The 15774-nt window shown below is 45.0% G+C and overlaps 1 long non-coding RNA gene across 1 annotated transcript; it reads right to left on the bottom strand.

Annotated features, from left to right (window-relative positions):
• Positions 1-1367: 1367 nt before the first annotated feature.
• Positions 1368-15511, bottom strand: LOC310762491. Its single transcript, XR_014548022.1, has 4 exons — positions 15447-15511; positions 13254-13441; positions 5410-5548; positions 1368-1973 (listed from the first exon to the last, which is right to left on the bottom strand). It is a non-coding gene; the product is annotated as an uncharacterized lncRNA (long non-coding RNA).
• Positions 15512-15774: the final 263 nt, after the last annotated feature.

Raw genomic sequence — 15774 nt, forward strand, 5'->3', positions numbered from 1 at the left:
ATTGTAGTAAAGTGGTATACAAGCTGTTTAAATAAATGAAAATAAATAAATCAAAGCTGGCAATGAAGGTGCCAGGCGAGCCTCCCCAGAGAGAACATTCTAAAAACGAGGAGCCACCACCAAAAAGGCCTGCTCTAGTGTGTCCATGGAGGGGGACACATGAAGAAGGGCTTCCGATCATGATTGCAGAGTCCAGGCCAGTTCATATGCGGGGAGGGGAGGTGGTCTTTGAGGTCCTGAGCCACAAAGTGCTTTATAGGTCTAAACCAGCACTTTGAATAGGGCCCAGGAACTATTTGGTAGCCAGTGCAGTCAGGCCAGGATTGGTGTGATGTGCTCAGACCATCTTGCCCTGGTAGCAATCTGGCTGCTGAGTTCTGCACCAGCTTAAGTTTCTGAACCGTCTTCAGAGGCAGCATTGCAGTAATCTAACCTAGATTTTACAGAAGTTAGGCTACCTCTGTTCTGACAGGGGCGGAGCTGGTGGGAGGCACTCCAGGCCACCAAGGCTCTTAGAGCCTCAGGTGACAGCAATGCAACTAGAAGTGCCCCCAAGCTATGTACTCGCTCCTTCAAAGGCAGTCAATCTTGGGCAAAAATATTTGCAAAAATGTGTACATACTGCGTACACCAATGTGTTTATTAGGCGACATTCAGTATAAAATGCTGGCCGTTTTCCACAAGGATTTTTTTTAAAAAAAGTGCAAATGACTGTGGAAATGTGGAGAAACCAATATAAGTTTGGGAAAATGAGAAACTGTGGGAGTTGCAATGGAGAGCATTCCATCCCTTCTTTGGAGCCACGTAGCCGCATGACTTGCCGGACGTAGCCACTGCAGGGGCTGGTATCCCCAAGGACTTTTTACAGGTCAGAATTATCCCCATTACCAAGATCAGTTGGGGTATCTGTACCTCATTTGGAACAAGGAAAGGTGACCAACAGATGAGATGCTAGACAGATAACTTTAAGACATACTAAATTACCTATATAGTCATACCTCGGGTTACAGACGCTTCAGGTTGCATTTTTTTGGGTTACGGACTGCCGAAACCTGGAAGTACTGGAATGGGTTACTTCCGGGTTTCGGCAGTTGCGCAAGCACAGAAGCGCTAAATCATGCTTTGCGCATGCTTAGAAGGGCTGAATCGCAACCCACGTGTGGGCAGACGCGCCGCTGCCATAGCTGTCAACGTTTCCTTTTTTTTAAGGGAAATTCCCTTATTCTGAATAGGATTCCTCGTAAGAAAAGGGAAAAGTTGACAGCTATGGCCGCTGCGGGTTGCGAATGCTGTAGGTTGCAAAAGTGCATCCCGCACAGATCACATTCGCAACCCGAGCGTCCACTGTATTGTTTCACAACAACCTGTGATGGGTGTTTCTCTATATCCTTCATTACTCTCAATGCGACACCTTAGATGTTCTCTAGATGCTCTAGTTGTAAAAAGGAGGTAGCACCACACTGGATATTTGCAAAGTTTGGTTTTTAGAATGATAGTTGCCAGGGACAGGGTGTGTGTGTAGGACACCCCACTCTCCTTCCTCTTTTTCGCATATTTCCCCCTGCATCTTCCCCAAGCCTTTTATGGCTTTATATAATAAAGATCAGACCTTGAATTTGGCCCAGGAGCTAATTGGCAGCACCTGCAGTTCCCTCAGAATTCGTATTAGGTGAGCCCTGCCTGTTGCACCTGTAAGCAGTCTAGTGTTCCACCCTCGCTGCAGCTTTCAAACCATCCATATCCACTGAAACTCATTGGCAGCAGTGGGTTTCCAGAACCAGCAGAGGGTTGCCTTCCAAATCTCTGATTCTTTGTAGGAGGGACAAAATCATGGTTCTCCTACAAACAGCATGCAACATGAAGGCTGGCAACATTAGCACTGCCATGTGGGAACCCCTTGCAGATGACCGCGGAGCCTGGAGAGAGACAGTCAGGTCGTGCATCTCTAGCAGTAACCAGAAGAGGAATGACCGCTGGGAAGAACACAGAGAGAATAAACGCCACAATGCATCTGCAGCAGCACAAGCGGACGCCTTCATCTGCCCCAGCTGCAACAAAGCATGACTCTCCTGTATCCACAGCAGGCACTGTGGATATTATTTGACCCTCAAAGTTGCACTCTTCCATCATCTCCCAAGACAGATTGATGCCAACCAATAGGTTGGGGTTATCAGCTTATTTCCATTCCACGTCAGTTTTGTTTTTGTTTAATTACATTGATGTCCTGTCTTTCCTACAAAGGGCTCATGCTGGCCTATAAAGTTCTCTCCCTCTCCATATTATCCTCACAACAATCCTGGGTGGGTAGGGTAGGGTAGGAGTTGGTCACTGGCTGAGTGTGGATTTGAACCCTGATCTCCCAGTTCCTAGTCCCAAACCTCCATACCAAGCATTCAATAAGGAGTCTGTCCTATCACTTTTAAAGGTAAAGGGACCCCTGACCATTAGGTCCAGTCGTGACCGACTCTGGGGTTGCGGTGCTCATCTCTCTTTATTGGCCGAGGGAGCTGGCGTACAGCTTCCGGGTCATGCGGCCAGCATGACTAAGCCCCTTCTGGCAAACCAGAGCAGTGCACGGAAACGCTGTTTACCTTCCCACCGGAGCGGTACCTATTTATCTACTTGCACTTTGACGTGCTTTCGAACTGCTAGGTTGGCAGGAGCAGGGACCAAACAACGGGAGCTCACCCCATCGTGGGGATTCAAACCACTGACCTTCTGATTGGCAAGTCCTAGGCTCTGTGGTTTAACCCACAGCGCTACCCGTGTCCCCCTATCCCTTTTACTGTGGATTAAAAATAAACACATATATGAAAGGGACATATTTAAACTGAGTGCATTTTTTTCTATGCACCCTTCCTCAAAAAATATGCACCTTTGTCCCCATTTCCCCTATAAAACACACTTTACTGTATGCACCACAAAATTTGGACCTGGGTGCAATCCATTTCTCAACTGTGTTCTGACTGCTGATGAATTAGGTTGGTTCACTTTAGGATGTGAATAAGATTGACCTCCCTCCCTAGTTGGGGAAGAGTGTGGGTGGGGGCGTACATTTAGATGCACTCAACCCCTCCCCCCAACAATTAACAAGGGTGGGGTTCAAAATCACTGACACGAGTGGCTTTTTATTTTGTTTGCAGAGGGCTGAAATGTTCCCGAAATGTGCCCCATCCTGTTTTATCTCAGCACTAAATGAAACAGATGTGCATCCCTTTTTCCAATTAAGAAGAAAGAGGAAGAAAGGCAAATGCTTCAATTTTTTTAAAAAAACAACAACAACCCAACTCTAATGCCTCTCTCTTAAAAAAAAGGGGGGGTGGGAGAAAGAAAGAAGAAAGCAAAGAAAATCTTTAACTGGCTTTTTCTCCTAAGGACAAGTAAAGGGAAACTGTTCTGTTGTGAAGTGCATTATACACACACACTAAATGGTGCCTACGGCGTTTTAACTCCTCATTAAATCCCTGGCAGAAAACCAGCATGTCATATATTATGTCTTAACTGCAACATCTGCATTTGCATCTGCTTTTTTGCTTTTGAATGCTCCTCACTGCATGAGCTAGCGAGAGGCAGAAAAGGGAGAGAGAGAGACAGAGAGAGAAAGAGAGAGAAAGAGAGAGGGAGAGACCCAGATGGCCGGCAAGGTGTCTTTCCAATGCAATGGGAAAATCTTTCTGTGCCACAGCTTGCCTTCCTCCATCTTGGTCCAGTTCTGGCTTTTGGTGCGTAAAACATATTTGCCTTCACCTGCTCTCCCATGTGACCCTGTGTTCTTTTTGACCGTATCTTCATGCTTGAGATTATGAGCTATAGAGCATAGCTATAGAGCCTCGCCCCAGTATACCTGAAGGAGTGTCTACACCCCCATCGTTCTGCCCGGACCCTGAGGTCCAGCTTCGATGGCCTTCTGGCAGTTCCCTCACTGGGAGAAGTGAGGTTACAGGGAACCAAGAAGAGGGCCTTCTCAGTAGTGGCTCCCGCCCTGTGGAATGCCATCCCATCAGATGTCAAAGAAATAAACAACTATCTGTCTTTTAGAAGACATCTGAAGGCAGCCCTGTTTAGAGAAGCTTTTAATGTCTGGTGTTTTATTGTTATTATTATTGTTATTATTATCATTAATTCTGTTGGGAGCTGCCCAGAGTGGCTGGGGAAACCCAGCCAGATGGGCGGGGTATAAATAAAATATTATTACAGTGGTACCTCGGGTTAAGTACTTAATTCGTTCCAGAGGTCCCTACTTAACCTGAAACTGTTCTTAACCTGAAGCACCACTTTAGCTAATGAGGCCTCCTGGTGCTGCCATGCCGCCGGAGCACAATTTCTGTTCTCATCCTGAAGCAAAGTTCTTAACCTGAAGCAATATTTCTGGGTTAACGGAGTCTGTAACCTGAAGCGTATGTAACCTAAAGCGTATGTAGCCCGAGGTACCACTGTATTATTATTATTATTATTATTATTATTATTATTATTATTACTACTACTACTACTAATATATGACCTTGGTACATGCAGATCATGTTTCAACGCATGTGCATGTAGCGAATGTCAAGGGACACAAAGCTCACAGCGGCTGCTCACCTGAGGGCTGCCATTTTGGTTGCCACAGAATGCCATGGGCACAACGTCGCATCATTATTTAGCCTTATTCCGGGGCATTCTGGGAAATTAAAGGGGCAGTTGCCAACCCAGAAGGGGGGGACTGCAGTGAGTTTTGGCCCACCTGCAGGGCCAATCTTGCGTCAATGGGAGCGCTTTAGTTCCTGCTGCCTCTCTTCCCAAAGTTAAGTCCTTTTCGCTTGGGGAAGAAATGGGCTGTCAGAGAGGGCACAGCAACAGAAGAGGCAGGATGTGATCCATAGGTGACATCCACACTGTACATTTAAAGCACATTCAATGCACATTTTTTACAACTTTTTAAAATTGGTTTTTAAACAAGAACCATGACGTAGGTACCGTTCTCTTGACTCAGCAGAAGGCCCAGGATTTGCACCGGGATATGCTTCATCGCAGGGCTGTTTTATTGCACACGCTTTGATTTCCGAAGGCAATTGTAGCAAAACAAGACTATCAATGTCCTCCTCCCCACCCTCACTTTGCATGCTGAGAAATTCTAAACCCCGAGTTTCTACACCCTTGAAAATGACTCTTTCACCTAGTGTCCCTTTTCAGGTACACAAATCCCATCTGGAACGAGCAGAACATTTCCCTGGGAGAGTAACATCAAGTTGGAACAAGGCGCATGCCTAAAGGTCAGGCAATGGGCCGAAACAAACATGAGAAGCAGAACAAACGAGGAAGAAGAGATTGACTGGGGGGGGGGGGGAGAAACCAAGCAACAAGAGAGAAGCAACAAAGGATTATATAAAGAAAACAAGAGGCAGCCCTGCCCTCGCTATTAGCATTTACCTGTGATCCACCTGCCAGGTTTCTGAATGATTCCAAGCCTCAATAGATCACCTCGTTGCAAACTCAATTCAATGGCATAAGTGGAGATTTCGAGGTCAGCTGAAGTTCCTCTAGCATACAACGTATGGGCATTTTCTCACTGTGGGTGTAAATATTTATAGAAATCTTTGTAGCAGGTGCGGTAAAGAGACAAGATGCCAACAGGAAAAAAAAAAATCAATTGGTGCATTTACTGGTTGGGTGGGGGGGCTTCACTTGCATGAAGGCCAGAGGATAATTGTGGAAGGGTTTGCAAAGTGGTTGCCAGGCAATTCTATGGTAACTCAGATCACACGTTGTATTTGCCCATGTAAACATTGTTTAGTAGTTGAAAGGTTGTTGGTTTCAGCAGATTTGGAACAGCTTGCTGAGATGTTGCATGGTCACCCTGGGCTCTGTTGAAAAATTGAAATAAAATAAAATAGATAAAATATTATCTAATTGAGCATGTGAGCAGGAAGAGCATTGTCCGGATACTTCCTTGATTCCATTCGCTACAGTTCAGTGTTTAAGCTACCATCATTATAACACTACTTACAATTTATTGTGGCAGTTTCAAACAATGCCTCCCTTTATGGTTAGCCCCCGACCCCCAGTTCCATGTGAAAATGGTAGATGATTCATTTACATTTCCTTTGACTGATGTCACTAACCATTGACTTGACTTACCATTATTTATTCCGTCACATGGCTAAATCTTGTTGGTTGCATGGCATCGTGATGCCACCTCATTCAGTGCACAATCCCTGATTGGTTGAGCTCACCCATGTGACTAACACAAGAAAGTGAACAGAACAACAGAAGTAGCAGTTGGGGTAGGAAACAATATCACATTACAGGACAGGGAAAAAGTCCTTCAGGGAATATTTCAAACACATTGAGATAAATAAATTCTCATTTGAAAAGTGAAACTGGATGATATTTGGTGTAGTCCAAGTCTGAGGGATTTGTGGGAGGATGTGAAAGTTCAGCCAATCCCCTTTGATCATGCATGGCTGTTTTATGAATTTATTGCACAAATTCTCCTCTACTGTTTGTCTCAGTGGATATTTCAGCGGATAGGCAGGGATTAGGGACCCATTGTCCTGTGCGTGTTGCTAGACTCAGACTCCCATCATCCCCAACCATAGGGTGTGCTGCAAAGGCTGGTGGGAGTTGTGGTCCAATACAACTGGAGGGAGAAGGCGGTACTTAGCCAACCCAGGGTAACTTAGCATCTGAATTATTTTTTTCTTAAATGGAAATGTCTCGCCTGTACTTGGAGTTCAGCTGCACCATCTTTGACAGTGACAGTCTGCAGCTCAGGAAGATGGTGGTTCAGCTGAGACTAGCTGAGTGATGGCTTCTCTTTCTGCCCTCTCTCTTCAGCAGAGTTGTGTATTTAGATACACTCTCTTTTGTGCTAAAAATAACGAAGGGTCATATTGGAAAGAAATCAGTATAGAGGAACTGATCCATTATTGATAGAAATTTCAAGCCAGCTTGCCAGTCTGTTTTGTACTGTGGTCGACCCTCAATTTTTAATGAAGGAACTTACGAAAATCGTAGAGGGTGTAAACCGGTGACCTCAGGATGATACCTTGCAGCAAAAGTTCCCGTCGCAGAATAGAGCTGCCTGCCCTTGCATCTTTTCTGAGCTTTACCTCAACCTGACCTTGGCTTTTGAAGGTAACAATACCGTCGGGCACAATACCTTGACTCAGACAGGAAAGGCAGATTTAGGAAGATGCGCAACAGTGAAAGAAGACTAAACAAACCAACCTGCTTGGCTTTTGTGCACCGTTTCCATACATTTACCCTCTGATTAATACTCTTGTCCTGTTTTGCTGTACACACCTCCTGTTTGTTGAGAGAGCCTGTTTAATCAAACAGTTTTTATGAAGATAATTCTGCTGGGAGCCATGTAACAAAGGCACAGGAAGAGGCACAGACTACTGAAGAGGAAGAAAAGAGATGGGGTCAAGGAACTGGAAGATGGGCTGGGCAGGCTCTCATATCAGGCATGCAAGAATGGAAGATCTTGGTGTGGGGTGTGTGCCTCTGAAATGGATCACACTCTTTGTGTCCACAAGCTACCACATTTGAAATACTGTGAACAGTTCTGCTTCCCTCACCTCAAAAAGGATACTGACGTAGTATTCTTGAGCAGTCTTACGAGGCAAAGGTGGTGTGGTGGTAGTGGTGGGAAGTGAATTTGGACCTCGGAATGTCCAAAGTCTATATCAGATTTGGATTTGAATCACAGAGATGCCCCCCTTGCAAAATGGTGGTGGGGAAACGTAACCTTAAGAGGTGCAAACAAGCCTTGATTAGATAGTCGGTAGGGCAGTGACACTCAAATGCAGGTGGCATGAATGTCAATCTCCATCGGATTGTGTCCAGTGACTGAAACACACACAGAGAGAGATTCGTGCTTTATTGCGATGCTCCTCATAGTATCTACATGGCAGTAGAAGCCCACATTTTACTGGCAGAGTGTGCAGACGTCCCTTCTTACACCTGCCCAAGCGAAGAGTTATCACACTTTGCCATGTGCTTGGTCAATGTCCGTTCTCCTGTAGCAAAGCTATTTCCCTGTTCCCCTGAAGAGATAGAATCAAAAGCATTAGGGGAAGTGTTTGAACTGATACTCTGGTAAGCCCAAGGTCTTGGTTTCAAATGAAGCTATCAGGACTTATCTGTGCCTAATTATAATGGAGTAATTTGTTCCAAATATTATTTTATTGTTGTACTATTTAGCTTAGCAACTCAGTGGCATGATCTGCACTCAAAGGGCCTCTGGCTCAGTTCCTGGCGTCTCTGAAAAAAGAGGACACAGGTCTGCATATGATTACCATGTGCCAATGGATCTGTATCGATGCAAAAATTTGAAATATTTAATTACTATAGTTTAAATAGAGATGCAATACATAGTGCCCTAATGGGGAAGACTGCGACCTGTGGGCCTTCTCAGTCTGCTGTGCCTGTGCTGCTAACTGTGGGTGGGCAACTGCAAGGACCACTCTTGCTCGTATAGATCTTTAGCATTAAACCAGATTTGAGCAGGACAACCTTTCAGACAGAGAACGGGGGGAGCTAAGATTTGGTCACCATGTCCAACAACAACCAGAGGGCCGCAAGCTAGCCACTGCTGAAAGAGAGGACCGTGCTCTGTAAAATAGGACACACGGCCACTCTAAGTGAAAGTCTCTAATCCTACTTAGAAAGTCTCAACAGGAATCACTTCTGATTACATATGATTTGGGTGGGGCTGCAAGGAATACGTTCCAAAAGACTGGGCAAAACTTGTAGTAGTGGATTTCCTGTTTTGGATGGTGGTTGGACTTGCGGAGCTTTCGAGATCCCTATCAGTGCTACGATTCTACATATTTCCAAAAACTCAGTGAAAATGAGGCCAAGCCAAACTGTATTGTTCGCTCTGATCCTGGAATGGAATGTCAATGGAATATTCCTCAAAAGAAAGGTTCGAAGGCTGCAGCCTTAACCTACAACCTATGAAATAGTTTTCCTTTTTAACCTTCGGAAAACAAAAAGCTAAAGTGCCACCTGGTCTCCCTGGATTATGGTCTATCGAAATGATTTCTAACAAGCACAGAAGTCACCACCATTCTTGAGAGCAGTGGCAGGAAATGTGCTCGTTTCTACTCCTGCAGAAACTGCTCTTCTTTTATAAACGGTAATGGGAGTACAAAATGGAATTATGGAACTGACCTGAACATTCTGTTAATTGCAAGGTGGTGGGAGGTTATTTTCACCAGGGGAACATTCAGCAATTCGATGTTGCAAATTGCTTCACAAGTCATGGAAACTGAACTCATTAATTGAATGATATGATAGGTTAGCAAGCTAGAATCATCAGTGTAAACTATTTAGAGATTCATATAGCAAAATGAAAAAGGAAAAAGAGATGAAGATGTGAAACCAGTAACATGATATTTATTGCATAAAATTTTAATAAAATTCTTCATATTTTCAAGATCAAGTTTCATCCCGGTAACTTGAACAAAATATCTCAGATTTCGATTTGGTGGATTTCGATTTGGTGGACAGAGTGCCTGAAGAACTATGGAGGGAGGCTCGTAACATTATACAGGAGGCAGCAACGAAAACCATCCCAATGAAAAGGAAATGCAAGAAAGCCAAGTGGCTGTCCCACGAGGCCTTACAAAAAGGCAAGCAAAATGTGAGGGAGCTAGTGAAAGTTACAGGAAATTGAATGCAGATTTGCTGCACCCCATCCCTTCCCAGCTCACCCAAACCCTCCCTACTTGCCCCAAGCCCACCTCCATTCACAATTTACCCCATTCCACCCCTTTTCAAAGGAGGGTGGGAGGCCCTTCATAGATTGGTTTGGCAAACCGCTCTCTGAAGCACCTCCCCACGCTGTTAATTGCCATGACAGCAATGTTTATTGGGTGGGGGAGAGGCACTTCAGAGAGTGGTTTGTCAAACCACACTCTGAAGTGGCTCTCACTTTTAAACAGCTGACCTGGCTGGCTGTCACCCATACAGCTTGTGTGCTCACCTGTGAATCTGTCTTCATGCTGGAGTTTCTGTGGCTACCTGTTGGTTGCCACAGGAACTACAGCATGACGACAGCCTCTTAATTTTATTATATAGTACCATATCACCAACTGAGACATAGAACATATCCATTGGAATTCATAGGGGGAAAGTCCATTGATTTCCTTGGATTTACTCCATGGCTGTCACCAAAACCAGCTGAACGAACTCTACCTTGTAATCCATATTTCAAACTAAGCATTGGACATCTAGGGGAAACTGGGCTGACCATTCCATTTCTTCACAACAACCAACCATTTGTTTCAAGTATGAGCTCATGGTTCTGTGTGCACGAATATTTCCCTCCACGTTTGCACTGCATCACAGGCTTCATAATCTTAAATTTGTACCGTGTAAACAGTTAACAGTCAACATATCGCCAGGATAAAAACACTGGAGCAATTCTAGATAGGTAGCTGAGGGTTTCATTGGCTTGGCTTTTTTGGCTTCCTGGAGGAGGCTCACAGCATTTGGAACCAATACCCTCTGGGAATGGTGTTACATGATGTAGAGCCACTCCTACTGTGCATTCTATTCCAGCCTGGAACACTGTTTTGTGATGTAGCATTTTTCTCAATGAGGCATTATATTCCCACTTAGAAAGCTACCTGCTGCGGGAAGCCAAGACACTGCTAAAGCAATGACGAGCGGTTTCCCCCACCCCTTGCTTCAGAAAAGAATGAAGCCACTCAGGCACCTTGTCTTAAAAGCTCTTGTCCAGAAAGCTCTTAGAGTCTTCACCCCAAAGTTCACAGCTGGTGGGTTGAGTTTGGCTTGGTGGTCCAACAGTCAAGAAGGTGGTTTCTGCATGTGCTGTAGAGGGAAGTGAGGGGCAACTGGGGCTCATCCACCTGGGAAGGTAGCCCATCTAGGAGAAGGAAAACTCTGATCCTAAACCTCTGCTGCCTTGCGGGATGCAGGAGAAGAAAATGCTACACAAATCCATAGTGGAGTCCCTAAGACAGTTGAGTGGTATCTTGTATGCCTCTTTCTGGCAACTCCTGCAGCCAAGCTGGTGTCAAACACATTGCTCTGCTTTTATTTGGACCAGTCTGGCAAGGCTGGGGGGGGGCAGGTCTTGTCCTCTGGGCAACCCAGGACTTCCACACACACTGCCCAGGATTGTGCCCTGGAGAGGTCCCTTTGGTGCGGCTAATGCAGCAAAAGCAATGTGGGAGGCAGCCATTATGAGTTACTGGTCTCTGTAGCCACAGCAGGCGCTGTGCTTCTCCAGCGTTTGACTTCATCTCTGAAGAAGCACTTCAGTGTCCCTTGAGGGATGCCAACAATTATAACATATGTTTTTCAAAGGTTTGCCTGTGGAAGATCTGCAGTCCCACATGTACCATGGCTCAGGCAGCTCATTTAGCAATGAAAGCAACAGGTGGAATGCATACTTTGTGCTGGGGTTCGGTCTTGACATAAGTATATTGTGTATAGTTGTTTCACTCACAGATCAGAACGAAGAACTTCATACCAAAGGACACAATTATACCATTTTGCTAATTTTGTTTAATTTTAGGAATGCATCATTTTAGTGCTCACTATAGTTAGCACTAAAATGAGGCATTCCTAAAATTAAAGTGCATTTATTTTTTCTAAAATGTCATTTTATCTGTTTATTTTTGCCCACCCCCATTTATTTCCCACATTATGCCTGGCAGTGCCTTCTGTAAGGGCCCTCAGGACACAGTGTTGCTTTGACGTGCTAAGGCTGCATTCACACAGCAATTTATTCAATTGTCATTACTTTTGTTACATTCCTCATTGTATTTGAGCTTTCACATGATGTAAAAGCCGCTTCTGAAACTATAGTGGAATATAGTGCAAGGTTTAAAATGTGTTTGTGGTAGAGGGTAGGAGTGGAGGGGTTTTGGTTGTTGTTTTTTAGTTCGTTTACTTGTTTGTTCGTTCTTGTTTTTATTATGCATTTTGTGTTTTTACCTTGTATTTTTATGTTGTGAACTGTCCTGGGATCTACGGATGAAGGGCAGTATGCAAATTTAAAAATAAAAATAGTATGCATTTTGCTTCCAGAAAAAATCCATTTGCAAGTAAGATGGAAATGATTGCTAAACATGCACTATAGTTCCACCATTGTTCCAGAAGTGGCTTTTACATTGTGTGAAAGCTCAAATACTGTGGTATCTCTGGTTGCGGACAGGATCCGTTCTGGAGGTCCAGCCAGATCCCGAGGTTTTTGCAACCGGAGACACCACTTCTGCGCATGTACGCACGGCAAAAGCCCAGTAATATACTTCCGGGTTTGCCGTTTACGTATACCGAAGTTTACATAACTGGGGGGATACAGAAGCGGAGATACGACTATAACGTGCAAATAAGAAGTTAGGAAAACACTGTGAAAATGCATCAATCTGTCATGTGAACGCAGCCTGAGTTGCCCTTGGAATGAGACCATTCAGCATTTTTAAATTTTAATAATAATAATAATTTATTATTTATACCCCGCCCATCTGGCTGGGCTTCCCCAGGCACTCTGGGCGGCTTCCCAAAAAATATTTAAATACTGTAATACATCAAACATTAAAAGCTTCACCAAACAGGGCTGCCTTCAGATGTCTTCTAAAAGTTTGGTAGTTGTTGTTCTCTTTTAATTAAAATGGGGCAGTTGGAGGCACACTTAGAATCATAGAATTGTAGATTTGGAAAGGACCACGAGGGTCATCTAGTCCAACCCCCCCTTGCAATGCAGGAATATGCGGTTGTCCCATACAAGGATCAAACCTGCAGCCTTGGTGTTATCCCTGTTACGTTGGAAAACATGTCTGTTTGGGACATAATACTCAAAGCAACCCACCAATTTCCACTGATACAACAGGATTGTGATACATGCAGGCCCGTGATTCTCACAGAGATGTAGCAGGGGAACTCGTGTGTGTGTGTGTGTGTGTGTGTGTGTGTGTGTGTGTAGCATGCCTCTGCCTTTGGGCATAATGCCATGTGGTTTGGGAAGGTCTTGCTCAGCATGTTGTGGTGGTTGTGAAATGAACGGCAGGTCTTTGCGAGGCTGGGACTGCCTCCTCTCTCCCCCCCCCCCCGCTCTCCCCCTGCCTTCCCCCAACATCCTCATTATTTTCCAAGGGTTAACATTCTCACACGCTCGACCCCTGGGACAATGTAGTGTTTCAGACCCCGAGCCCACCTCACCAGCAGCTTGAAGCAAGGGAGAATTACCGAGATGTCCCTGATAATTTGTGTGTTTCTCATGCAGTTCTGTTTACCTCTGGAGAATAGCTCGGATTCGTGGGGTGGCTCATCTGTTTGTTTCCCAGGAGTGTCCTCCTCCTCAGGTACAAATGCCTTGTTGTTCCCCGGTCCTGTCTGCCTCCTTGGTGACGGATAGATGAGAACCGTTCCCTTTGCTTTGGGAATCTAATGTGATCTGGGTCGCCCTCGGTGGCAGGCAGAACTGAAGGGATTTAAAGAGAAGACAGTTAACACTATGAGAACTTGGAACAGTGGCTGGGGAAGGAGCAGGTAGGCTCCCTATCTGTTCCCCGAGGTGCGGGGTTGTGCAGTTTTAACACACTGTGCCTTCTTACACTGCAGAAAAATGCCAGCAATGTTGTCAGATTTGAACAGAGCAAAGAACCATTTCCCCCTCATGCAGGTTAAACTACAAAAGGATGCCTGGGGACTGGCTGGTGTGGATGTGTGCGGAGAGGTGCTTTTCCAAGACTATTTGCTCTTCGTTTATGCAAAAAACACTCTTGGAGGGGGACAGAAGAGATTCTGCTCTCCAGAATGCTAGTCTGGAGGTGCGTGCGCAAGTGATTTACGGCAGCCACTTGCGCCATTTTTAAGAATGAGGGGGAAGGGAAAGGATGAATGAAATGTGCATACGCGAATTAATCTTTATAGATGCAAGTTAGAAATAGTTGCGCAGCTTAAATAGAAATACAGTAGTAACTCGGGTTACATATGCTTCAGGTTACATACGCTTCAGGTTACACACTCCGTTAACCCAGAAATAGTGCTTCAGGTTAAGAACTTTGCTTCAGGATAAGAACAGAAATCGGGCTCCGGCGGTGTGGCGGCAGCAGGAGGCCCCATTAGCTAAAGTGGTGCTTCAGGTTAAGAATAGTTTCAGGTTAGAAACGGACCTCTGGAACGAATTAAGTTAACCCGAGGTACCACTGTACATCTCACCATAGGGGGTGAGAGGCGACCTGAGATTCGGTGTCCCATGACCAAAGATACCGGAAAAGCAAAAATATGGGGAGTTGTGGTTTTCTTGGTTTTAGAAAAAAGATGACTAAAGGGAGGCATTTTGATAGTTCCTAGAATTATGCATGATAAGGAGAAAATGGAAACAAACCTTTCTCTCTGCCTCTCATAATACTGGAACTGGTCCTTTAAAGGAGGATCAGACAGATTTCGTGGAGAAAAAGAGGTCCACCAATGGTTACTAACCAAGATGGCTGATCTAGGATCAGGTGGATCTCTGGGCACCTGTTTCTGGGAAGGAATAGACTGCTCCCTTTGTGCCTTGTTCATGGGCTTCCCAAGAGGCATTTGGGGAACTGAATGCTGGGCAAGATGTGTGCTTGTTCTGATCCAGACATTGGTCTGACTAAAGATTAGTTTCGAAATGAGGTCCATTTCATAAATGAGTAGTGCCAGGCTCTTTGGACAGAGAGCTGCTGCCAACAGGGATTCCTTGACAAACATACCTCTGTTATTCAGGAAAACCCTAAAGCAAGCTCAACTCACATTTTAGAAGACTGGTGGTCATCACTAACGTACAGGCCATGACCGATTGACATGCGTCCTAAAGATGTGTGATTGTGCACACATGCACAGCGCTGAGCCCAGAAATCACCGAAAATGTCACAAAATATGTCACAAAAAGGGTGAAAGGGGGCGGGGGCAGGGTCTAACAGGACAAGGCGTCATACTTGCTAGATATCCTCTTTTTCCAGAGCATGTCATAATTTTCATGGGTAGAGTCATCACAGCGATCCAGTTAGAAGTAGAAGTATGTATTTTTAGGCACACTTTACCTTAGCATGTGTGTTTTTGTACTTGGCTGCATGGGAAAAAATGGGGGAAATTTCCAAGGGTGACTATGTTTTGTTTCAGGCGTTGTTTCAAAAAGTGCAGATGAGATAGGTTCGCTTTTAAATGTGAACTGAATCAAATTTGCTGCCCACCCCCACCCTCCCATCCCTATCCCAGGCCTTAAGCAGCAAAAGCTATGCAGATATAATTTCAGATGTCACCTTCCTGGTGCAAATTGCTTGGACACCTGCAGAGTCCTGCAACAGACTTTCCTAGCTGCTGATAAGGTCAGTTTTGCAACGGATTGCCCATTAAGGCAGATCCCCCCCTCTCCCCAATCCCACTTTGCGCCCCACAAAACTTTAACCTGCCCTGTGTGTGAAAGGGGAGCCACTCGTTTGAATCTATTGTACCTGTTATTAAAGCATTTTTGGTCTTCCTCTTTATTTTTTGGCAAATCCACGGCCTTCCATTTAGGCCTCTGTTGTTCCATTTAGGCCTGCGTTTCCCTGCGCTGCCTTCCTGACTGGCTCTGGGGAGGTGGGGTGGAGGGAGAAATCCTGTTGCTTTCATTCTCTTCTCCCTTTACTCCACCCCGTCCCTCCATTTGAAAATAGAATCTATGATTTCTATCATTTCCACTTAGATAGAAATATGTTGTGAAAGGTAATTTTATTGCAGAGAAATAATCTTCCTAATGTCAGCCATTATTTCACTCTCAGTGTGACAAGCAGGGTAAGT

The sequence above is a fragment of the Podarcis filfolensis genome, assembly GCF_964270895.1.
Source record: "Podarcis filfolensis genome assembly, chromosome: 5".
NCBI classification, from domain to species: Eukaryota; Metazoa; Chordata; class Lepidosauria; order Squamata; family Lacertidae; genus Podarcis; species Podarcis filfolensis.